A 25361-nucleotide genomic window follows, 5' to 3' on the forward strand; every position below is an offset into this window, starting at 1 on the left:
CCCCTTCCACACTATAGGCTCTGCTTCCTGCTCCAGGAGGAGGCGGGGCTGGGGCTGCTCCACAGGTTGGGGCTGGGAAGCCGGCCACATGTGGGATGCTGGGGTCTGGGCTGTACAGCGCTGCTCCTTACTTCTGTACCCACCTTGCAAGGAGCCCCTTCCCCAGTGCCTCATTGTGCCTGGCCTGGCTGCAACCAGTCCAGGGCTCTGTCCACCCAACCCCCAGAGCTGCAGCCTGCAGATGAAGGGTGAATCCCAAGCACAGGGCTGGGCTGGGCATGGCAGGGCAGAGAAGTGACTCTGTCCCCCCCTCTACTCCTTCTCACCCCAGCATTGCTCACCTCCACCCCTCCTCATCCCGCACTGCTCCTGGGGCTGCAAGTCCCAGTCTGTGCACTGAGAGGAACAGGGATGAGGCAGTAGGAGGAGAGTGAAGGAGGATGTGGGAGAAGAAACAGAGGGGACAGGGGTTGAACTGCGGGATGTGGGGGGAATCAGGCTGGGGCTCTGATCATGGAGGCTGAGAGGAGCAAGGCAGAGGGAAGATGTGAGGGAGTAATACAAGTTACCTTTGCAGAAGCTGCACTTTCCTTTACTCCGCACTCTTTTGTCTCTCTTTCCCCATCATAACATGATCCTCTTTGTACCTTATCATTCGGTGTGAATGAGAATTTCAGCCCATTTGCCGGCTCTGCCAGAAAGCTGGCAGGTCTGTACATTGTTCAATAATCTGTAGCTCCCTTGGCATTAGACCTGGGACATTTGCTCCCCTCCAGGTCTCCAGCAGAGTAGCTGCTTTTAATGCCAGTGCATATTTCTGCTGGCAGTTCAAACCCTCATTTGTTATTTTCCTCTGTGCTCTGAGCTATGTCTGTCTGGGGCTCCTTGCTTTGCTATGGGTTGGTCTCCTCCAGCCCCTGTTCTGGCCCCTTAGTTACTGACAACACCTCATTGGGATTGCCAAAAAAACAAGCTGGGCCCCTCCATGCTATTGAATACTTGTTGGCTTAGCATTTTTAAGCTAACTAGCTGCTTCAACATCTACATATAGAAGTGAATTAATGTTCTTCTTTTACTTAGTTTCAGAGCCACATAGTTGCCATAGGAACCACAAATCTCCATCATAGCCCAGAGAGTCACCAGAGTTTGTTCCCCTTCCACAGGTGAGAGCACAATAATCAACCAGCCATAAGGATTTTGATGTGCAGCTTCTCGGCTGCGTTCTCCCCCTCTCACCTTTTCTGTGTTACTTCCCCAAACCCTTTCCACTCTCAAATTCCCTCTTGTACTCCCACCCCACAGCCTCTCCTGCCTCCAAACTCCCTTCCAGACCTTGCCTTCCTCACCCACTCCTGCACCCCACCTCCCACCCAGATCCTGCATTACCATTCTCTATCCACTCACTGGCAGCCCTGTCCCACACACTGAACCCCTCATTTTTGTCCCCACCTCAAAGCCTAAGGGGGTCCCCAAAATCCACTAACCCCAGAACCCCAGAAAAGTAAATCTGGCATATGGGAAGCCCTGAACCTCAGTCCTCTCTGTCCCTTCCCCTCGCTCCATGGGGCTGGAGTGCCAGAAGAGTGAAGTGTCTCAGTTGGGGGCCACATCAGTGAGGCTTGAGGGATTTTGGAGGAGTTCTTTTGCATCTCACTTGTGTGGTCCCCAGCTGATTTTTCTGTGGGTCAGTGCCCCTCTCACCCAAAAAAGGTACCTCATCCCTACCATAAATAAAGAAAACATGGGAACCTTTTGTGTTGGACATGAATTATTAAAATTTTCTTGATTTAAAATGAAGTTTGATAAACTAACATGAGAAAGTTAAAATGCTTAATCTGTTTCATAATTTAAATTAAATCATCCTCCCTAGCTGCAGCACTAGCAAAATGGCTTGGGCGTAATTATGTAATTAATGGTGAATTTCCATTAACAACTGGTGGTCCACAGAAAGGTTTGCATTGAGCCAGGTGGTCTACAAGCCAAAAAGTTCAAGAACCACTGTGCTAAATGGAGCTGTTCCATGCTTGAAACAAAGCAGCTCCCAGAATAGGTAATAAAAAGCAAGAAGAAAGAAAGAATAAGAGGCTAGGTAGGGGGAGGAGGAGCAAGGGAGTGGGTAATGGGGACGGGGAGTAAGAAGGAAGGGGAGTTTAGAGAATCCCTTGTCCATGGGAGAGAGAGGCAGAAACTCAGCACTCTTACGCCTCCTCAGAAGAGATAGGTAAGGGGTTGACTGCATGGGTAGGTGGGGGAAAGAGGGTGTTGTCATTAGAGTGAGATGGAGGCAGGGAGGTAGTTTGTGCTGTGAGGCGGGAGAGGTGTGGATAATTTTTTGTGCTTTAGCTGGGAGTTAGGACAGAACAGATAGCTGCTGCCTGCTACTTTGGGAAGCAGGAGTTTACAGCAGATTGCACAGAGGCAGGTGGGAGAAAAGGGGGACGGGTGGGTGCTGGCATCTGTGCAGTGAGGTAGAAGCAGGAAATAGTTCATTTGAGGCATGCGACTCTTTTGTTGCAATCCAGATTGCAGTCCTCTCAGGCTGGGTTGGAGCGGGGGAGGAAAGCAGGCTGCATAGTGGGGGGAGGTGTGTTAGGAGGACATTTGCATGATTACAAAGTTTACATAGGTGCTAATGGCTTAAGGTAAGAAAGAAAAAAGATTTTAAACAGATTTTTTTGGAGTGTTGCAGATATCAAACTCTGATCTTAATTTTTTTTTAAATACTGTGTTGCTAAAATGGTAAGATCTGCATCTTAATTATTTTATTAATGAAGCTCCTGTAAGTAGGACTATTATTGACATTATAAAGCATTAACAGCACTGTCACCCACTTGGTAAACTCTAGGGGACTTGTGATACGGAGTATCCCTCATATGGGTCACCAGGGCACCCCGTCCCATGTTTATTCTAGGCCCGGGTACCTTTCGGTGTGAGTCTACCCACACAAGCAGGCCGGAGCCCTCGGCGTGACAACCCGTTACCACCTCAAGGCCACATATGTGCCTTTCACCCATGGAGCACTTTACTTATCCAGTCCTTGCACTCTCTGGTGCGAAGCTTTACAGTCTTTCCCGACCAGTTTCTGAGTCACAGGGGCAGCAGCCAAGCTAGTCCTTCCTGGGCCCTTCCACACCTGAAAGTACTATAGTCCTGTCTTTGATCGTGAAATAGGGTAGGGGGACCCAGGCCCTCTGTAGCTGCTCCCTGGGTCTGCCATCTTGCCACCTCTGCAGTGCTGATGTGCTCCACCCCCTGGCCAGCTGTGCCAGCCTGGCTTTTAAAGTTGCCATGGAGCCGCTAGAGCATGAGCGGCAGCACCGGGGGGCATCGCGCTGCTCGCCCCAGAGCACCGGCACCTGTTCGCCTTCAGGACAAGACGGGCTCGCTCCATCACAAGCATGCAGACCCATAAATAGAAGTGAGTAAGTTAAATCACTTCTGAAAGGTTGCTGACCCCTGCTTTAAACAAACACAAAAGGTTCCATTTTGCCTAATACAATCTGAGAACGGAAAATGATCATTTTCTGAAGAATAAAAAGAACATTTAATACATTTCAACATCAGAAATTGTATTATGGTAGCAAAATAATTTTCTGATACCAAAGATACATAATGCAGCTCACTGGGTTAATGCAATGTAAGTAACCTTTTACCTCTTGAATTCTAAATCAATTTGACCAGCCTAAACCACAAAAGTAAATGAAGTTTCCCTTTCTACTCAGTTTGCTCACATTATAAACAAACACATGGTTTGGCATGATTCTGTAGTCTCTGTTCAAGACAGGCACTAGCCTGCAAGAACAAAGGTATTCCTATACATTAAAAGTGAGCACAAAAGGCACAGCTTCCTGGGCCATGCTTGAAGAAAAAAACATGTGTCAGAGACACTAATGACCTGAAGTATGTTCCAGAAGGAGCGTAAAGAGGTCATTCTTTCACCAGCTCTTTTTGGGGCCTCATGTTTACCAGTCTGCATTGTTCCATATTCTAGCCACTATTATTGGTTCTTTAATTTCACAAGCAGAGCACTACATTTACTCAATATATTATATATAAAAGCATAAGAGGAGGAATCCTTGCCCCAACATCTGTGTGAAACTACTTACTCATAACCTAAATACTTGTTAGTAGTAATATATGATTTTTGTATTGTACATCATATTTGTATAGGGGTAAATTTACACTACAATACAAATATAGCCCTATCCTGGAGAATCAACACTATATGGGATTGAATTTGCCATCCTCAATCACTTTGAGCATTATCTTACTCTTCAGGTGGTTCCACTGATTTTGTAGATGTGACCTACAAAGTAAGGTACCATTCAACTTCCTTAAGGGTGCCAAGACACTGAAGTGCTCCATATGGCCTAATTCTACTACCTATTTTCCAGTTGGGTAGTCTGTATCCATGCTAGTAATTCCACTGATTTCATTGGGCCTACAACCTGAAATGCAGATTGTCCCTCACTTGTGTTGAGGACTACCTTATTCCAAGAGGCCTTCCAGGGTTCATCTACACTGCACGTCTAGATTGAACTAGGTTACACAATTTGAGCTACAGAGTAGCTTATTTTGAGCCAATTTTGAAATAGCTTATTTCAAAATTTGGTGCTATCTACACAGCACTTATTTCAAAATAAATCGCTATTCCAAAACATCCCTTACTCCTTGTGGAGCGAGGTTTATAAGTATGTCTGAATAGCAAGCCCTTTATGTTTCAAAATAACAGGCATGCTCAAAAGATGCGGAATAGCAATATCCGGATACCTCTGGTAGATGTAGCCCCATTGATTTCAGTATATCTCATGTAGGAATAAAGGGCTACTCAGAGCACGTAAAGGTGGCAGAATCTGGCTCAAAGGGATTAGGATTTGCAGCTACAGAAAAACTGAGAGAACATATCCAATCCATTTATTATCATGCCTGTGACAATTATCAAGACCATATATTTTAGCCAGAACATTCCAGTTGACATCACAGTGTAATTTTGACTAGCTCATTTAAATCTGAAGCGCATCACTGAATAGCTTCAATTGCTACAGTAACATACTTGGTTTTCTAAATGCATTCATTTCACATGTTGCTCTTCGTGGAACTGGCTATTGGTTTGTTTGCTGAGAAGAAGCCTATTTTATGATGAATTAAGATTTAAGGAAAGCATACAAGGCAATGTAAATCCTGCACAAAAAGAGAGAGAGGAAAAGAACACTGTCCTTTGATGATGTGAAAGTTCTTTTGTTAAAGGACATATATTCCCTTCTCCTTTGTACAATAAAATCAGTAATATATAAGAACTAATGTATCTTTAAGAATGTCTTTTTTTTTCCTGAGCAGCTGCACGTGCAAATACCTTGGCTGTAGATCTTTTTTCAAGGTGATTTAAATCCCGATGGAGTGCTCAGAGGAGAGATGTCCCTGATACTTCCTATGGTCATTTTGCTGAGCTAGCCAAAGCATATACTCATGCCATATATCACTTTGGCACCATTAAAGAATTACAGGGCATCACATGGTCTTGCAGGAATTAATCACTGCTTAACAGTGTGTGCTCCTGTGTTTATGAAGTCATTTGAAATATCTGCATGTAACCACGGGCACAATGAGGAGAGAGTATGTGCAGGTAATGAACTATGGCATGATACGGTTGAGCTACATAATTTTCCAATTGGTAATTAGTATTTCTGGATGATAGTTTTATATATTTCCTTGATTTGGAATGCTCTTTTCAAATGGTGCCTAAACACTACAGTGATGGTAGTATTAGAAATATCCCAGAAAGAAAGAGAGATATGAAACAAACATTAACTGACAGTATGCTTTTTTTTAAAGTGCCATTATATATATATTAAAAAAAATCCAGAGATAGTGCTAATTTTAAAAGTAATACAAATGTGCCAAATTGTCCCCTCGTCCCATACTAAGAACCCGAAGAAGCATATAGTCCAATAAGTGTAGCTATCTTCATATAGTGACTTAGGTATTTTGTGGAATTCTGAATGAAAAGTGCTTTTTAGTATTATCCAGTTAGTGAATATGATTTTAGAAATCATCTTACACAATCTTAGACTTATTTCCTTTTTAATAAAAAATAAGCAAAATATTGCTCAATTTTAACATTTCAAATGACCATCAGAATAAGACGAAAAGTGCAGAAAGTATTAACAGTTGCATTTAACTAACTCCTCTTTAATGCTAATGACAGCTGCATATATGTACTGAGGGGTATTTTGTGTGTAACTCAGGAACATTTAAGGAGGCAGTAGTCAGTTTTTAGAAAAGTGTCTGCAAATGCAATGCTGGATTTCTCAAAGATTACACAATTTCCCACTTACAAATATTTATCTTGCTTGTATGATTCAGCTGGTATACTTGAGTATCAATTAGCTTCCCCAATAAAAGAAGAGAAGTAGAAATGTGAAGATTTATGTACTGCTTTAAAGCTGGGTGTTTCTAATTCATTCCACTTTCAAGTTGTTTATCATTATTGTACCTCATTTTTAAAAGTAGTGAAGAAGTTTTTAAATAGACGCATTTGGAATTTGTATATAACAAGTGCCTTAGCATGAGTGTACTTAAGTTTCACTAGAATTCAGGGCCAAGAAGTAATCAACTCGCTATGAATTGAGGTTATTAGAGATAGCAAGCACTGTACTTCTCTCACTCATTTAATTCAGATACTGGAAGCTGCAGATTTTAATACTCAGGGAGCTATTGAAAGTATGAAGAACAAATGTGTTCCAGAACTCTTTGCGTAAAGACAACTGATTTGTAAAAAATGTGAATTATTTTACCTGACCCGTTGCTTTTAAAGTTATTTCAAGGGAAAAAACAACTGAAATTAGAGAAGCTCATTTCTGGGGCATCCAGAGGGGGAAGTGGTGGTCCCACATGCTTCGTGCTAAATTTTAATATGTACTAAGTAGTTTGAAATGTTAGCAAAGAATGAAAGAGATGCTAGAAATAAAATAATAGTAATAACAAAAACAACAACAACATCCAACTGACTTTGTACTAACATACCTATGAAGTGGGAAGGGTTTTTATAATAATTATGAAGAAATGAGGATCAAATTGGCTGAAGTAAAACATATCTGGAGCTCTCCAAACCAAGCACATTTTAATATTAGGCCAAAAAAAATCAAACAATAATATGCTTTTAAGAACGATTTCCTTTCCTCTCTAATTTCAGCTGTATTAGAAATACTGGAATAAAAGCTCGATTTAATAGTTTGGTTTTTTTTACTTATATCCTGGAAACTATCAGGAACCACAAATCTACACGTATATCTTAAATTGTTAAAGAGGTTTCTTGATAGATGAGCTTCCTTAAATAATTTGGGTTTACTGCTAGCATCCAGAACTCAACAAGAAACCCCATTTTTGTTTAAATTAAAAAAAAGTACCAAGTGTTCTGCTGGCAGAACTCCACCTATGTGGAGCAACAACACCAGTGTGGAGAATGCAGCCCAATATTTACACAAACTCTTGTAAAACAAAGCTGATAGATTTGGCACATTTCTACCAAAGGTGTGGAATGATTCTTACTCTCTCTAAACCTGTTTTTCCCTTCCAGCTTAATACTATCCTAATGTAGCATGAGGCCCGCATATCTCATGGACTAAAAACCTTTAAGGAAACCCTTCTGTGGGACAGTTAGTAGTATAGCCCAACCTCATTCTGAGTCTAGATGCCACCCGTCTCATCTCCCCATCTCCCGCCCACAAACGGCTTGTTAAGCTAAGCATGCACAGGCCTAACTTAACAGAAACATAACACTTCCAAACTCCAGACATTTACCTTGCTGCTTTTATTCCTTTGGCATCTCCCTGAGTTGTGAATTCTTGGGAAGAATTTAAGTGGACTGGTTGTAAATAAAGTGTGTCGCAGCTGAAGACTGTCCTGTCATGAAATCTTGAAATAGCCATCATCTGCTTTCAGGCATCCATATGCTGCTGTCAACCACAATGGGACTGGAGGCAGTTAATAACTTGGTGGAGGAGAAACAGAAGCCACCATCCTAAGTTTTACAGCTCCCTTCCTTGGTTTTAAACTCTTACAGAAATGGCACAATGTAATCAAACAAATAAAAGAATATTTCATGTTATAGTTTTGACTCCCACTTTTCAGATACTTACAAAGAGAATGTTTGACAATACCTGATTGCAAAGAAACACATCTCTTCTCCCTCAGAGACCAGCCAGGGAGGATTTCACAAAACTGTATCAACACTGCAAGGAAACCAGGTGAAGCATGGAATCAGGTCTAATGGATCTCAACAGATACTCAGGGGAGTGGGGGGATTGAGATGTGATCCAAGTTGGTGGATGAATGAAAGCTCAAGCTAATTCTTTAGTGCACTCAAATTTCCAAATCCTTAGCTATATAGCTACAAAACCTGTTGCAAAGGTTGGGTTGTGGCTGAGTCAGAGGAAGGGGACTCAAGTGATCTAGACTAGTTCCTAGTTCTCCCAAAAACTCCCTGTGTGACTGGACAAGACATTTAATCCCTCTGAACCTCCATTTCCCATCTGTGCATGGGGATTGTAACACTTCAAACAGGTGTTGTGAACAAGTTAACGAGTATTCCATGTTTAGAAACTGATAAAGATGGGGACTTATAGAAAAGTGCATTCACTAAGGGCATGCCCTCTCATGGTATAACAGGATCTCTTGCCCAAACACTCCCAGCTGATGGTTGCTCTGGTCACATGATAATCCACCTCTACTCATGAATGGCCCTGTGGCAAGGTCACATTTAGTTTCATCCCTTCCAGGGTAAACAAAGACTCCTACAGTCTAATCTCAAAGTTATCTCTTTGCCCCAGGCTCACTCCTCCACAAACTATTCAAATCCTTTGCTGGGCACTGTAGAATTGCCCCTCCAATGCTTCTGCAAAGCAATTCTTCCCGGGCCTTTCTCCTGCAGGCCCAATTCCAAAGTCCTTCTCCTCATTGTGTTGGAGTGTCTCCACTCGACTTCCCTAGTGGACATGTAGGGGAATCCAGGCTCTTTCACACCACTTGGTAACAATCCAGGGACCCTCTGATGTGTAGCGAGGATGGGATCATCACTGCTCTCTCTCTGGATTTTTCTACAATAGCCTTTCTTCAGGCTCCCTCCAGCTTCTACCTGGGCTCACTACAGAGCAGTCTCTTGCTATGCCCCTTCTTCACTACCTCATGAGCAAACAAGAATTCTGTGATCTGTTTTTTCTCCTCCCACAGCCTCTCTCTTATCTGGGCTTCCCTCCCTTTATGCTCACCATCCAGCTCCTCCCTCAGGTGGATGTTCTCTTCTTTTGGTTCTGGTCCACTCTCTAGGTGCAACCAGGTATCTTAATTGAATTGTCGTGCTTCCATTAACTTTTTTTACTGGTAGTGCAGGGTATTTGCCCCCATCGCAGGGCAATATAAGGTATGAATAGGTTCTGGGGCCCCTCGGGTGCTGTACAAATATATATCTTGTAGCAGGAGAAAAAGGCGCACACATACAATATGAGAGAACTGCATGGGCACAGCAGGGACCAAATAATTGTGTTTATTCACTCTATACAACATGCAAGGCCAAGCTATACATGCAAACTGTTACTGTGATAGGATTTCAGTGACTTCTGAAACACCAAAGACAGTGAAAGCCACTAGAGGGCTCACAAACTGTTTAGAGTGATACTAACCTATATTGCATACTATATTGAAAACTACAATGTAGTAAGAAACAGTTCATTTCCCAAAGAACTTGAAGTCTAAATAAGTAAGACAAAGGGTGAGAATAAATGAAATATACCCATGCTACAGATGAGCAGTTGAGGCACAGATACGCTGATGATTTTTCAATGTCCTATAACATAGGTAAAGTTGTGTACAATGCTGAGGCGTGTTTTCCCTTTAGACAGTGTCATAATGAACTTTTCTGCCTTCTATATTCCAATATTTGTGTTTGATGATCGTCTCATAGCTGCCAGACACACAATGCATACCTATCTGAAGTAGAAAAGTAAGGTGGGAAATAATTTCCTTGGGCTATTTTTGCATTTCTTATGTAGCAGAATCTTCCATGCTATATACCTTGCTGAATAAAATGGAAGTTAATGCAACTTCATATATAATAATTTCACACCTCAGGCTTGCTTGATTTTGCATGCTCTTTGAACCCTTGTGTGGGTGAGAAGTTCAGTTAATTTGAATTTGGTCTGAGTACATTTAAAAAGCTGCTTGTGTTTTTGATTCATTGTTTAATCCTTTTTTCCAAGACTGATGAAGAAGTTAGGACCAAGTTGAATGGTGGGCTTCAGTAAAAGGAACTGGACGCAATTTTGTTCCACATTGCCCTCAGCCTTTGTTGGTTACACAATAATCTTGATCGTTCAAGGAGATGTTAGCTCCCTTGTTACTATCTACATTCCATCCACAAGCCCTATAGCTTGAGGGCCTTATCCTGAGAATAGAATGTATACTTTCAGTGGAATTTATAACTCAGGGCTTGCCAATGTATCTTTAAATCTGACTACATAATACCATGAACAAGAACTAAATCACCCTCCATACCATCCCACAGTACTATACCCATACCAAAGAACACTAGAATACATTAGTTAGCAATCTCATAATTATGCTGTTACGTTAGATTCTTCTTCAGCGCAAGGGTAAATAAAAGTTCTATGCCTATCAGAAAATCAAGAGTTTTGGAATAAATGTAAGTTCTCTCATCATCTCTAATTGTCACTTGCTGTAGATGTCAAACTAACAGAGTAGCAGAATCTAATTTCCTTGTTTGATTCACCATGAAATTAAACTGAACTGACAATTTTTATTTTCACCTGGCAAATTCGTCCAACACTATTTAAATCTAGCTAATCAAGTACAGTTATCTGCTGCACACACTCATCTCAGCTACCACACCTCTGATTTGTAGCATCCCACATCCAGGGCTCCCTCTGACAGTCTGGCATTGGATTACATTTACAGTTTTGCAAGGTGTAAAGGAATGCATGGACATAGTTAGCTGAGCTGACAGCAAATGTATCATGTCACAGAATTACTGCTGAAAGATAAAGGGGCAAAGGAAGGAAAATCTACACCCATGGTATGAAAAACAAGAATCCCCCCAACAGCATCTTCATATGAAAAGCACTTTCTTTAGAAAACTTCTCATTTGGAAACTCACTCCCAAAAAATCTTTATTGGGAATAGAAAATGATAGTTTAGAAATGACTGAGAAAATTAGAGTTAATATTGTCTACTAGAAGGTTTCTCCTGAATCAAATATACTTTAGAGTGAATGCTGACAAGCTCATTTTAGGAACCCTCGCACTTCAGCTTAAAAAAAAAGCAAATGGGAATCAGTATTTGCTGAATATCCAAAGTGCATGTATCTTTTGCACCTTGTTGCAGCAGTCGGTCTCATGTTCTGTCAGGTTCAATGCAGTCATAAGCACAATGTGTCACAAAGTAGCAGCTATATGTCATACTGTGATGAAGTTGTGTAGTTCAGATCATCTGAATTTCTGGGGGGTCATTTGCAAATAAGGGCTGGAAGCTTTCCTTCACATTTTACAAAAGAATGTGAAAGCATAATCCTGAGAGCAAATCATTCACAGAACACAACAAGACACACAATTGTTTGTGTCCTCTCTTTTAGGCTCTTACATTCCCTCTACAATTAAACTTCTCTCTTTTTATTCCAAACAGTGAAATAGTCTATGGAACTCCACAGGGGAGTGTAAAATAGCAAGAAACACTACCCACCCTGTCAGCCACACTTCTGTTTGAGCTGAGTGCCCACTTACTCTACTTCTCAGAACAAGTAGACAAGTATGGATAGGGAATGAACATGCATGTGTGAGTGGGAGGCTTAGAGTAGATTACTGCTGCAATAGTCCAGCAGCAAATTACTATCATCTGGAGCTAAATAGGTGGGAGGAGAAACATGAGGGTGAGAATTTTCTCTCTGAGCCACATAGGGATGTAAGCCACTAGTCGACTACCTGATAAGCATAAGCTTATCAGATAGTCTAGTAGTGACTCAACTAGTCAGTCCCCCCCTCTTACTGACTCTATCAGAGGCAGCAAGGTAGGGGAGCAGGAGTTGGTGCTGGGGGAGCCAGGTTAAAAGGCAGATCCCCCAGCACCATCTCCGCAGGGGGCAGGGGGATGCATGAGTCCGGAATCAGCTGATTCCAAGCTCATGCCTGGCCCCTCCTGCTGCACTTTGGCTTTTTAAGAGCTGCCAGGCTCTTAATATGTTTACAAAGCAGAAGCACAGTGGATCCCCTGCTGCACTTCAACCTTTTGAATGTATTAAGAGCCTGGCAACTCTTATTCCATTTAAAAGGCAGAGCTGTAGCAGGGTTAGCTCTCGGGGCTGAGAGCAAGTCCCGCTGCAGCTCTGCAGTTTCCCCCTTTATCGACTGGTCGATGGAAATTCCATCAACTAGTCAATTAGTTGATTGAACGCAATTTAACAACCCTAGAGCCACATTGTGTTCTTAGGACAGTGCCTATAATAAGCTGCTCTGCCACAGACAGAAGAATTCCAGGGAAACAATCTAGCCAAATGATTTATTTTTAATTTCCACTGTGTGCCTTCTTGGTAGAGGTTGGACCTCCCTGGTCCAGCACTCTCAGGACCCAAGTTCCAAACTAGAGAATTTGCTGAACCAGGGGAGGGTAGGTTCTCCTGGTGCTCTCCTCCTGGCCACAGCCTCAGCCACTGAGTGATCTCCAGCATGCCAGTTGGGATCTGCTGCTCCTGAGGGGGCTCCTCTATGTGCTTCCAGTCCCACTCTGGCTGCCCCGCCTCTCTGGGCTGCTGCCCAGATCCAGCTGGCTGGGCTCTGTACCCCAGCTGCCTTTCTCTCTGGCCGCCCTCACTCCGACTGCAGCAGGGCTCTGCGATCCCAGCTGGCAGCACTTCCTGCCCCAGCTACTGGCCCCGCTCTGTTCGGTGGGGTTTCACACACCCCGCCAGTGGGGCTTCTCTCTGCAGTGGCCGCACTCCAGCTGTAGCAGGGGCTCCTTGCCCTCACAGCCCCGGCTAACAGGGCTCCCTGCCTCTGCCCCTGCCCAGCAGACTTTTCTCTGGGATGGCCTCACTTCTGCTGCTTGACCAGCAGGGCTCTTGCTCCCAGCTCTTGGCCTCACTTCCTAGCCAATTGGGCTCCATGCCCGCAGTTGCCAGCCCAGTGGGCTGCTAGCCACAGACAACCCCTGCAGCTGGGGCTCTCTGGTCCCACAACATTCATGCTCCATGGATGTAGCCAGACCAGAGATGTTCAAACTGTATTCTCTTTCAAGAACAAACCATTTGTCTGTGGAAGAGTCATGTTACATACGCAGATTTTATGTTTTTATATACAGCTCTCTCATTTGTGTTTGCCCAAACAAAGAGTGAAGGGTGTATATACACTGGAATAAAGAGACCTATACCACAGTCATGGCTAGCCCAGGTCAGCTGACTTTGGCTCATGGGGCTTGGGCTTCAGCACTAAAATATGCTTTGTAGATGTTCAGGCTCAGGCTGGAGTCCTGGCTCTAGGATCCTTATGCTTGCAAGCCTGAACCAGAGAACCTTGGCCAGCAGCAGGTATTTAATTGCTCTGTTGATGTATCCAAAGTGATCCTTTGACCAAGTCCCTACATCGTTTTAATGATTCCGCTCAGTTACATGTAGTTTTAGGGTTTTTTTCTGAATTTCCTTTGTTGGAAACAGCCCAACCTTCTCTAGCTTTCCTCATTAATGACATAAATCAGGCAAAATGTTAAGAGTCACTGCTGTAATGGTATTTGATAGAGAACTTAAATTAGACCACAGTGAAAAATGACAGTGCACCTCTAAGACTGCATGATTCATGTCTTGGTATCAAACCAGAAGTCTCAAATGGAAAGCAATTTCACTATAAAGAGAAGCAGAGCCTCTAGCTATCATACAGTTCCAAAAAGAGCTGGGTTCAAAACACTGTTTGGTTCCATGTATTGGGCATTCTGGGGGGCACAGGTGTGTGACCCCTCACCATTGTTCTAGATAATCTCTCTCCTGTTGGCTCAATGTCTCATTAAGTTTTCACACACCCTTTCATTCTTAGCTGCCATTATAGTTTCTTTCCTGCACTCTCTCAATACCCCAGCAACTGCTAATTCACCTCTGGCTGATCACATGAAACAAGTTTTCCTCCTCCCAAGCTGTCAAATTGTTCCATAGCACAAGTTATGAGAGTCCAGAATGATGGCTTGCAGCTTGGCATGGGATCACCTAGCTAACTGCTGCTGGAATCCTTAATTGGCTAGATCACCTGATTGGATATGCAGCTTTATCTGGACTACTCTCCAGGCCAGCAGCAGGACTTGCCCAATGGCTGCTCAACACTTACACACATACAGTAGTGAGCCCACCAGTGCCTGCCTTGCCCCAATTCTTCCTCAGTTCCTGACTCCAGGCTCCTGATCCTCGGCTCTGACTTTTCCTGGATCTTGATGGTGGCTCCCCCCTCATCCTGACTGCCCTTGCTCTGGCCCATGAAAATGAGTGTGTGTTGCTTTCATGAACTTATCCATCTCCTACCAATTTCTTCCTTCCCTATCAGAATGGGTATATTCCAGATCTTCATTTAAAAAAAACCCAGTGTATTCCTATGAACCACTACAGAAATATGGTTTTATGTAGTTTATCTAGCATGTACAACTATGAGGATAATACACATTGTGATAGAAAAATTGTAAATCTATAATAACTTCTAGTAAAGTCACCTTGTAATTACTGCATTATTACCTCACTTTATTAACTCATAGGACCATTGCATGTCCACTTAAATCAACAAAGAACTCAGTGTTCTTCCCTAACCTCCTCTTTTAGTTATGAGTCATAACATTGTCTCTCTTTGGAAGTAACATGCAGGTTATTTGCATTTTTTTCTATTCAGTAAATGAATTCGGTGCCCTGGAAACAGAAGACATTCTGGACCAAATTCATTTCTGATGCATCTTACACTGAAGGTAATGAAGTTAACTCAGGGATGTACATATAACATTTAGAATGACAAAACAAGCAAGCATATTTTATGGTAAAGCCAAGAGCAGCTAATGAAAAAAAGACAATGAATAGTTTTGGAAAAAATGTTTTTGTACTTTTGTTTGTACTCTCCTGTGAATCAACTGCATTATATTTTGGAAGCTATTTGGAGCCTGGAAAAAGATTAAACAAGTTGTAGCGTATGTCTGAAGAAAAAAGGCATTCAAACAACAAAGTTTGTTGTTGCCCTACATATATTACTGTAACAAGTTTTCCTTTTAGTGAACCCACTTTGCAGGAGGTTCAAGTGGTACAATTCCAGTGGAGGCTGATGATATCTGAAAGACAATACTAACACATAAATACAAGTTTAAAACAAGTAAAGGACATGACTCAAAAAAGGGAAGATAGTCTGCCATCATTTAATTCAATGCTTTGAAAAGGATAATAGTTAAGCAAAATCTGAGGGCCAAATCATGCTTACGTTACCCACCTTAGAAGTGCCAACTAATTCAGCTAGACAATTTTACTAGCAAGTAAATACCAGTGAGTATTACTAGCAAGTTTGGTCTATACAACTCTTGTCCCAGTTGAATAATAAGGATACTAAGCAACGTGTTGCATGCAGTTGAACTTCTGCATGTAGCCCAAGAACATGTGGCAAGAGCAGGCCCTAAAGATGTAAGAGGTGACATATTATTACTCAGTTCATACCCATGAATACCTAAGCACTTCTGTGGCTGTAATTTCATGTTCAGTGACTTTCTGCAGTTGCTAATTTCCAGCCATCTACAATAATGAGAATACGGGTGGTTAGTGGAGCTGACTGATTTCCAATACTGAAAATTAATTAGGTAGAACAGATGATCAAAAGCCTGTAGGAAATATATTTTAATGCTTCCCCTGATTTACCAAGAAGCACAGAGCTAAATTCAACTCTGGTGCAATTCCATAGATGTCAACGTTTTTACACCGGGGTGATGGATTTAACTTGTTGAGTTTAATTTAATTTAATTTGTAGTATTCACCTCTTACTAATCAACAAACAAAACAAAATAAAATCTTCCCACCTTCCCAATGAGAAATAAAATTCATGGTGATTAGATAAAGGAGGAAGAGGAAGGTTCTTAGTTACAGCTACACTCAGAGTCCTTGTGAAAAGTCTAACTTTTCTCCATTTTTCCATAACATTCCTTTAAAAGGTAATTTTTCATTATAAAAATATGTATTTTTTCACATTCGCTGATAACTTTATTTTGGGTTGCAGTCACTGCATGTGTTGCATCAGACCCAGTTCCCAGTCATTATGTTGTAAGAGCACTTGAAGGATTTTTAAAGGAGACAGTAGAAAAAAAGAAACCCTAATCAAACAGGATAACAGCCGTCTTCATGTTTAATATTGATGGCTGCAATTGTAATGAAAATGTGTGTTTGCCACTTTAAGGAGAAGCTAATAATGCATATTACATAACCCTCCCTAGAGATCTAGAAAGGTCAAGTTGATTTTGTGCCCTTCTTGGGGGATAAAAATCAACAATAAGCCTAGTCTTCTGAAGGTGAGAAGCAAAAGGACCTATGAACTGTCACTTTTTCTTTTGGGAGTGTATTCCTGCATGGAAAGGGTTTGAATGCCACCTGTAAAGCAAAGCAATCACAATCAGATATGCAGACTTATCTCTCCATTATACATAACCCAAGGAATTAATTACATTAATTACAAAACGCCAGCCTATAAACCTCATTCACATGGGGCACAGCTTTGGCTTCTTAAGTGAGAACTGGTAGAAGGGAGCTTAGGATGAGCATGTGGGTCACATTTTTTTCCTTGTTTTTGTGTGTGCGCGCGCGCGAGTGTGTGTCAGCTTTAGAAGAATCCAGGACACACAATCCATGGTGTTGTACAGAATCTTAGGGCATGGGATTTATGACCAAGACTGACTTATTTGTTAGGAAAGTTATTTAAAATTGAAACACACAGTGTCCTCCTACATCCTCCAAAGCACCCGTATCTTACCATAATTCCTATTAGAGAATATATTTTAACTATTACAATAGCAAATATAATAGCCTTTAATTTCACAACATATGTACAAAATTGCCAGTTACATGTGCACCAAGCTATGGGTTAAAATAAATAAGCTTTAAAGGCGATGTGCTTAATAGATGTGATATGTTGAACAGCAAAAAGATATCAGATTTAAAAAATGTCCCATTCACTTGATATGAAAGCATTCTGGACATTTTAGATATTATTTTTGGTACATCCTTAGTTATAACAAATTCCATTAGAAGGTGCAAGGGTTTATAAACCCTTCTTTAGGGTGTCTTGTCATGCAGAAAAATGGAAGTGGAAGGGCACATTTCCCAATCACCCCTGAGATCACGCTCAGAAAAAGAATAGATGAGATCTTCATCACATCATAGGTGGCTGCTTTTGCTTTGTGCTAGAAAGGATAACTGTCAGGCTATGGCACAGACTTTTAAATAAAGCTTAATATTCACAAACATGTAGAGACATGTCACACTGTGTTTCTATTTAATAAGTGTTATTGAAGATAAAGATATTACAGCAATCTTTATGAAGCTGAGCTTATGGAGAATACACACAATTAAAATACCTGAGTGACCAGAAATACAACTTGACTACAGGAAGTCAGTTAGGAGGCTTGTCCAGGAATTCAGGATCCCTCAAATCTGAAATGATATGGCTGGCCTGCTAATAAGGAAATGTTTTAGCGCTCTCACCATACCCTCTTGAGGTTGGGGGCTGCTCTTTTTTCCCCCTTATCTTTTCCACAAGCTACAAATCTCTGGGGGGAAAAAAGGTGCTGAAAAATGACTTCCACACATAGCGCCTTTTGCCAGTAAGTGTCTGTAGTTTAGTCAGACACACTAAAGAGTTAATAGCATCTTACTGCTGTCTTGAAACCTGATCCCTAACTCAGAGAGATTTCTTCCCCACCATAAAGATAGCCTGGACCAGAGCAGACAGAGCAGGCAGTAGTGGCTGCATCCAGTTATTCCAAAGCTATAAAGATTACAGCAGACATCACAATTCACCGCATGGCAGGTCCATGCAGCCCAAGGCAGGTGTGTTGTTTTCAGCATACACATGGACACAAGCTGATAATGATCTGACGAGGAGTCTGGAGAAACTTAACAGTATCACTAATATCACTTTGCGTTTAACAAGGTGCCCTTGGTACCCTGATTCACAAAAAATATTGAGCACTGAGTAGCTGTGCCTCATTTTCAGCTTTAAAACTGCCCACAGATGATGAACAGCCATACACAAACTTGTAAATGATTAACAACAAGACAAAGGCCTTTTAAATGAACATTTTATGTGAGCTAAGTGGGGGATGAAGCTTGCAGTAATTGTTCATATTTCATGGGGACTTGGCTTTTCATGAATTCATCTCAGTGTCATCTTTCATACATATTACAGTATCGGTTCATTAAAATTCTTGATGCAGTGCTGAACCTGGTCAGACTGAAATGGGGCTGACAAACCTCATGTCTGCCACAGAGATAACCAGACCTTATGAAGGTGAAATTAGTTTTCAGGAGCTATGCTGCTCACTTGATTGATTCCGTCTTAGAAGTCATATGACTTAATGTTTCCTGCATGGGCTGCCACTGTCATGCAAACATGACCTGATAACACATTGTCAGGAGCGCTCCAGAGAGCTAACAGCAATCTAACATCTTTCTACTGAGTGTGAAGTTCCATCTGAAATGTGCATATTTGATAAGCAGTTCTTCTTCTATCTGTCCTTTTTCATTTTCAGAAAGTTAATCTTCTCTGCTCCAGTGGGCACTGCGTAGAAATGAACTGGCTCAGAAATGCAGCAGGTGGCCCCAAACTACAGTACATGGGCCCTCTAAGCCTCCAAGGGCAGGCATGCTTTGACATCATTCTGTAAGGTGGCAAAAGTGGGACTGACTGTGCAGTGTGCTAGCCAATCCCATTCTGCGGAGATGGACTGTCAGCAATTTAGGGTAAGAATGCTCTTGCATTTTATTCTCAATTTTATTACTGTTTGCTACCTAGTTTCAGTAACAAATAAACACAAGCCATTTTCCTCCTGGAGAACCGAGGTACTTACTCCAGTCGTGTGAACCATACTAAATATAAAAGATTACATAAATGATTATAATTAGTTTCAGAATAATTTGTATAGTGATAACATCCATGGACTGAAAACCACCTTCATTATGCCTTTTTTAAAACTTGTATCCCTCAGAATCCTCCTTTCAGCATATCTGTCCCAGTGTCCTTGTTTGACAGATAAGCAGAAAACACCAGGGTCAGTTCTGCATAATTCCACCAGTTCCCTCTATTGTGTATATTAAATGTATAGAAGTGAAATAGCAGGCTACTGCATTAATCTTCAGTTTCATTTATTCTGGTGCTAATGCAGGATAACTCACGTGAACCCAGAGAATCCATGGTAAGACCACTAGCTTCACCGTACTTACTCTGGATTGACACCAAGGTAAGTTAAACTAGGAGTAAATGCAACTTTGTGTGTGAGTGGCCAGAACTTTTTCCTTGTGCTATCCTCTGTGCACCAGCTAAAAGAACCACCTGGTGACTCCCCTCACAAGGCTCTAAGTTAACTATTTCTACCCCACCTGATATGGTACTGAAAGAATGCCCTGGAAAGGAAGAGGAAGACTGCACTTGAGACATCGTGGGCCAGCATAAGAAATTCCAGAAAGCCTTTCAAGCTACCCCAAGTTAAGGCAGTCTTGGAGTATTTGGAACACGTCTGAGGCTTTGGTCATATAGTTTTCATAAAGGGAGAGCACCTCCCGGACAAGTTTGGGTATTTGCTTTCAGGTGATTAAAATAAACATCCATCTTACCTTGCATTTTCTTGGCATATGGAAAGGTAAAATATCAACTTTTTTGCATTCTCTGGGGCTGTCTTCAAAAAACGTACTTACAGGAAAGGCGTCGCAGTTTAAACCAATCCGCTGTCTCCTCTGGCTAAAAGCCCTGTGTGAAATATGATGCAGTACAAGAATATCAGTTCAGGTATTGGCCTCTCTTATCCCATTGTTTAAATTATACATTTTAATTAAACAAGTTTTACAAATTATCACCATTTTTTCCATTGTATTACAGTTAAAGTTCCGAAGAGGTATGCTCTTGAGAAAGGGTAAAATGAGGAAGAAAAGGAAATCAGAACTTCCTTCCCTTGATTCTTCTCCCCACATTTGTTTCTTGCTATAGCGCAATGGCATCAAAGCACGTGAACAACTTCTCTGCCTTCTGAATGGTATATCTCCAAACAGGAATGGGTTACCCTCTTCATGCCTTTTTTCAGACATCTGGTCCCAGTGTTCTCTTTGCTTCAGCATTGCCATACCCCACTGTATCAAGCAGCTGGACATTTTCTCTTCCTGAAATCTCACAAAAGGGGAACTTCCTAATGGACAGACTCAACCAACATTCAATGACACAGAAATATCTGTGCGACTTGGCCAGATGTCAAAAGCATACAGAGCATGCATTGCACCAAATCCTCTCCTGGCTGAATGTTTAATATTGGTTGTGCTGCACTATGCTTTGAAAAGACCAGCTCATAGGTCACAAGCCGCAGGAGGGAACTTAAAGCTGCTGTGGAGCAAACAGAACAAGATGGAATAGTGAAGCAGAAAAGTGAAACAGATTCTACAGTTGAAGATTCACCACCCACACCCACCCCACAACCTAATCACTACAGAAGTGTCTCCAATCTTTTTAAACAGGATTAGCCCGGGGTGCACTATTGGGATTTAGGAGGGAGTGCAAGGGCAAACTCTAGGAAGGAGTTTGGGTTCAGGGAAACTCATGTCTTGGCCAAGAGCGAGTTCAGGACTGGGACAGGAAGCAGGCTCTGGCTGGGCACCACTTAACAGACGACTTCTGGATGTTGCAGCAGTGGGGTTAAGGCAGGCTTACTTCTGCCCTGGCCCTGTACCACTCCTGAAAGCAGCTAGCATGTACAGCAGTGGCTCCATGGTGCCATGTGCTGCCCCTCATCTACAGGCACTGAGCCAACAGCTTCTACTGGCCACGGTTCTCCGTTATTGATCAATGGGAGCTGCAGTAGCGGTGTCTGCAGGAAAGGACAGCATGTGGAGACCACCTGCTCTGCCTTTCTTAGGGGCTGCAGGGACATGCCAACCACTTCCAGGAGCAGCAATTACCAGAGGAATAATTATTCCAGGAAAAACATGTTAGGCATTTTAGAACTCACTAATCAAAGAATTAAATTTAAGCATGAGATAAATGAAAATTATGAAATGTACAGATCAGTCAAAACCCACAAATAATCTACTTTGCAAGCAGTAAAAGAAGTAACAACAATCCCCCACATATGTGTTGGGTCAGGAGATGAGAATGAAGGACAATTGGTATTTGTGAGAATGACAGACACACATACAATATGTGAGAGTGACGGAGATTTGCATTGCCAAACTTCCTCCTTCCCTTCCCCCTGTGTGGAAACAGGGTACAGTAGTGGGGGAGGAGGTACCCCCTGACATCAGCACCCTCCTTCTCTCTCCCACACCCTGCACAGCAAGCAGGAGGTTCCTGGGGGGAGGGAGGGATACAGTTCTAAGGCAGAGGGCAGGAGTACCATGACAGCCGGTAGAGGGGCAACTGAAGTGCCATCGCTTGATAGCTTCCTGGCCAAACCAGTCAGGATCACCTGTCAGAGGCTCCAAGAACTACTGGTAGATCCCGATCTCCTGGTTGGTGGTAACCACTGCACGAAAGCCTAAAGAAGCACAGCACTGTCCCTCCAACAAGATGCTTTCATCCCTTCTTTCAACAGCACAGCATCATACTTCCAGGCCAGCTCAGTAACTAGGCCTCATATTATTCACAACTACATTGCCCTTGCTCTCTTTCCTTCCCAGCCTAAGGACTTTACTGAAATAGGGCCAGAGTACTAAGCACCTTGTAAAATTGAGCACTTGGTTTGCACCCTGAGTTTTCATCTGCAGAAAATGGATTAAAATTCTGGGTTAAATCATGAACAAAAATGGACTTACTCTAGTTACAAATCACCATGCAATCAGCACTCTCTCAAGAGAGGCTCAGGTTTTGTCAGCATGGTTGGTCAGAAATGACATGTGCTGACAAAAGCAGCCTGCAGAAGCCTGTACCAGACAGTGCTTGTTTCCACGACCTCTGATCGAGCTGATGATGCGAGTCCTTCCCATCATGAACAATACATTTACTCAACTTTGTTTCAAATGGATGTATTGCTTCAGAACAGTTTGGATGCCTCAGAACACAGGACTAATAGCAGTTTAATTGCCTGGCCTGTCTTTTAACTGATGGCTGCTACCATCTAAAATGCCTTCATTCCCAGAAGTACTGCTGCTGAAATGTGGCTGTAAGTTTGGGCTTTCAACAGCATTTAGCCTATTGCAGTGACACTTTTGGCTTTCCCTTGTTATTAAAAAAGCTGAATTTCAGAAGCCTTCATCCATTCTCTGCTTTCCCACCCAGAGAATAAAAGTTTCAATCTTCATCTCAATGCTTCAATGAGTGAACTATTGAGAGATGAGGGGACAACTGGTCAAATAGCAAGATAATTTGTTCACTAATAATTGTTCAATAAAAAAAGCCCTACTCCATGGGTAGTGGATAGAAGCGGCAGGGGAAGGCAATGTTTTCCCAAACTGCCTGCCTGGCCCTCATTCTCACTCCATCCCCAATCTCCACTCATCTTCAGCACTTCTCCCCCTGTGTGGGCTTCAGCCCCAACCAGACTGGTATAGGTAGAATGAGGATCATGCTGCCAGCCTTCCTTGCCCTGGGGAGGCTGGGACTGAGGGAACAGCCTGTGCTGTTCCCAGTGAGACAGGGAGATTGCAATCCCCATGCCCCAGGGAAGGCTGGGACTGTGCACTACCCACTCTACCCCCTGGGCTCCCACTGGGGGCTGTGTGCTGTCTGCCCTCCCCTCTTCTCCACTGGGGCCAAGGAAGGCTGGGCCATGTGCCACTTCTTCTCCCTCCCCATTGTGCCACCGCCAAGGCTGGAGGGGTGACCTACTCTACATTTTAAGTGGAGAGGGGCTCTTGGCTCCCACAGGACCCTGGAAGCAGGAGTGTGGCCTTGGGCAGTAGGAGCAGGGCTGGTGTCTTGCCTCCCCCAGATTTAGGTTCACCCCCTGCCTATGCCCTAATCCTTGAATATTATTAATCACAACGTATCATTCAACCAGCAGTGGTCTGGAGTGTTACTGACATCTCCATTGGAGTTGAAGAGGAAAGATATCACTCCTGACTTACCACGTTATTCAAAATGCGAGTGCCTCCTGAAAGAATGCTAGTTGTGTGATGGTTCATAACTAGACCAAGTTCATTTTCATTTCTGACTTATCCCAGAATTTGAGTCCATTTCCCAGGAATAGAAACTCAGCGTATGAACCAAAGACTCAATTCTACAAGGTGCTTGGCCCACTATAGTCTCGTGGAAGCAAATGTGATTATTCACCTCCTTAAAATTAAACAAGTACTTAAGTGCTCTTCTGGATCAAAACAGAGTGCTCATTCCTTGAATTAAGCCCCAACTATGCCACATTTATTACATTTCTGATAGCACCATCTCATTATGACATTCCATTGTTTTCAAGGATGATCGCAAGACATTTCAAAGCACAGATCCATAAAGATATTGCTGTGCTTTAAATTAATCCTCTTCATTACCTGTCTCAAATTTCCTATTTTATTTTTCCCATGAAAAACATATTTAGCTAATCTCTCCTTCCCTTTCATGCCAAAAATAATTTCCCACGTCTTAAAATGTGCCCTCAAGAGGACTTGTTTGTTTTTCTTTTCCTTCTTCAGGTTGCATTTTTCAAATTAGCCATTAGATGACTAGATGCCAAAGTTTTACTAGCACAGCTTCCTGAGAGCATTATTGAAGGCTTCCTGGTTTGGGAATTGCATTTCACCCATGCCCTCAAAGGAGCTTATATAATGCTTCATTGTATTGGGAGGGAGGACATGCCACGGGAGGGAGTGAAGAGCTATTTTGTTTGGTTGTCTTTTTATTGAATACAGAAGGATTATGTGCAGATTTCCACTTTACCAGAAGAGGTTCTTAAGCTACTTTAGATACACATGTATAAAGAACTGCTGGAAATAAGCAAAGCTCAGAAAATGTTGAAAGAAAGAGAAAAAGAGAAAAAGAGAGAGAGAAAGCACACGCCTTAACATGAGAGCTGAAGCCATGATCAATATGCCAATCTCAAGCTGATTTCACTTTCAGCCTCACTTCATGAGCTGTAAGTGCTAACATATGAAAGCAGGATCTTCTATAGAGAAACTAACACAGGCAAGGAAGACTGCTGTATTATAGATCATCAGGTGCAGAAACTGTCTTTGTCAAGTGTCAGTATTTTAATTTGCTTTGGTTTTATATAGTATAATTTGTGAATTAGGTGTTCAAGATAGTGAAGCAAACAACATTACATTGAGCCAGGCTTAGCAAAACCAGCACAGTGTAATCTTCTCCATGCGCACCTTTGCTAAACCTCTTTGATCCTGACCAAGTAATTTAAGGCCAATTTTTATTCAACTGCCAGTTTTGTTAAATTCCATCAAACAGTGTTTGGGGAAGGAGAAAGGGGCCAGGAGTTGTGCACAAATGAGAACTGAGCTCCGCAAGTTTCCTATAGTCAGATATTTGGCTATATATTATATTTTCAAGGAATGTCAAATGCTATGCCTTGTATGCTGCACACCTGATGTAATTAGAAGTAAAATTGGAGCATGGGAGGAGGACTATTTCAATTTCCTTCATTTTTTTAATACCAAACGCCAGTCAACCTAAACCTTTAGGGGAGTTTTTCAAAGTCACAAATGACAGTGAGGTTCCTAACTCCCATTGGCTTTCAGTGGCAGTTAGGAACTCAACTGCCATTTGTGCTTTTGAAAGCTTTCTCTTTAATCTACTGCAGCTGTGAGGCAGAGAGAAATCCCTAGCTCTTGTTGAATTGTTTGATATCTCCCTACAAACAGCAATGAACAACTTCTGACAAGTTAACTGGAGCAATAAGGTGTACAAAATTCACGTTACTTTGCACTGGCTGGGAAGGAGAAGATAACAGGCATTGCCAATGAAGCTCCTTAGCTCGAGTAATACGTCTAGGCTTCTCTTTCCCCCCATACCAACGTTTACTTTATTACTGTGGTTCAAACGACTAAATCAGCCTTTAGTCTTAATGGTAAGAGATAGCATGGCCTACTTTCCAGAGATGTGATGTTATGAATGTTTTAGGGGTTTATGGACCTTCCACAAAGGAACATGCATTCTTATCAGTCTTAAGAAACACAA

At 42.3% G+C, this 25361-nt stretch overlaps 1 long non-coding RNA gene across 2 annotated transcripts in view; it reads right to left on the bottom strand.

Moving 5' to 3' along the window:
* Positions 1-7420: 7420 nt before the first annotated feature.
* The window catches only part of LOC142829849 (uncharacterized), a 132945-nt gene continuing 115004 nt past the window's right edge, over positions 7421-25361 (bottom strand). For both annotated transcript variants that reach the window (XR_012904712.2, XR_016349866.1), the window contains exons 2-3: positions 19880-20012; positions 7421-19135 (exon numbers count right to left, since the gene is read on the bottom strand). This is a non-coding gene — a long non-coding RNA (uncharacterized LOC142829849). The remainder of the gene's footprint in view (positions 19136-19879; positions 20013-25361) is intronic.

This window comes from Pelodiscus sinensis, chromosome 6 (assembly GCF_052426305.1).
Source record: "Pelodiscus sinensis isolate ZL-2025 chromosome 6, ASM5242630v1, whole genome shotgun sequence".
NCBI lineage: Eukaryota > Metazoa > Chordata > Testudines > Trionychidae > Pelodiscus > Pelodiscus sinensis.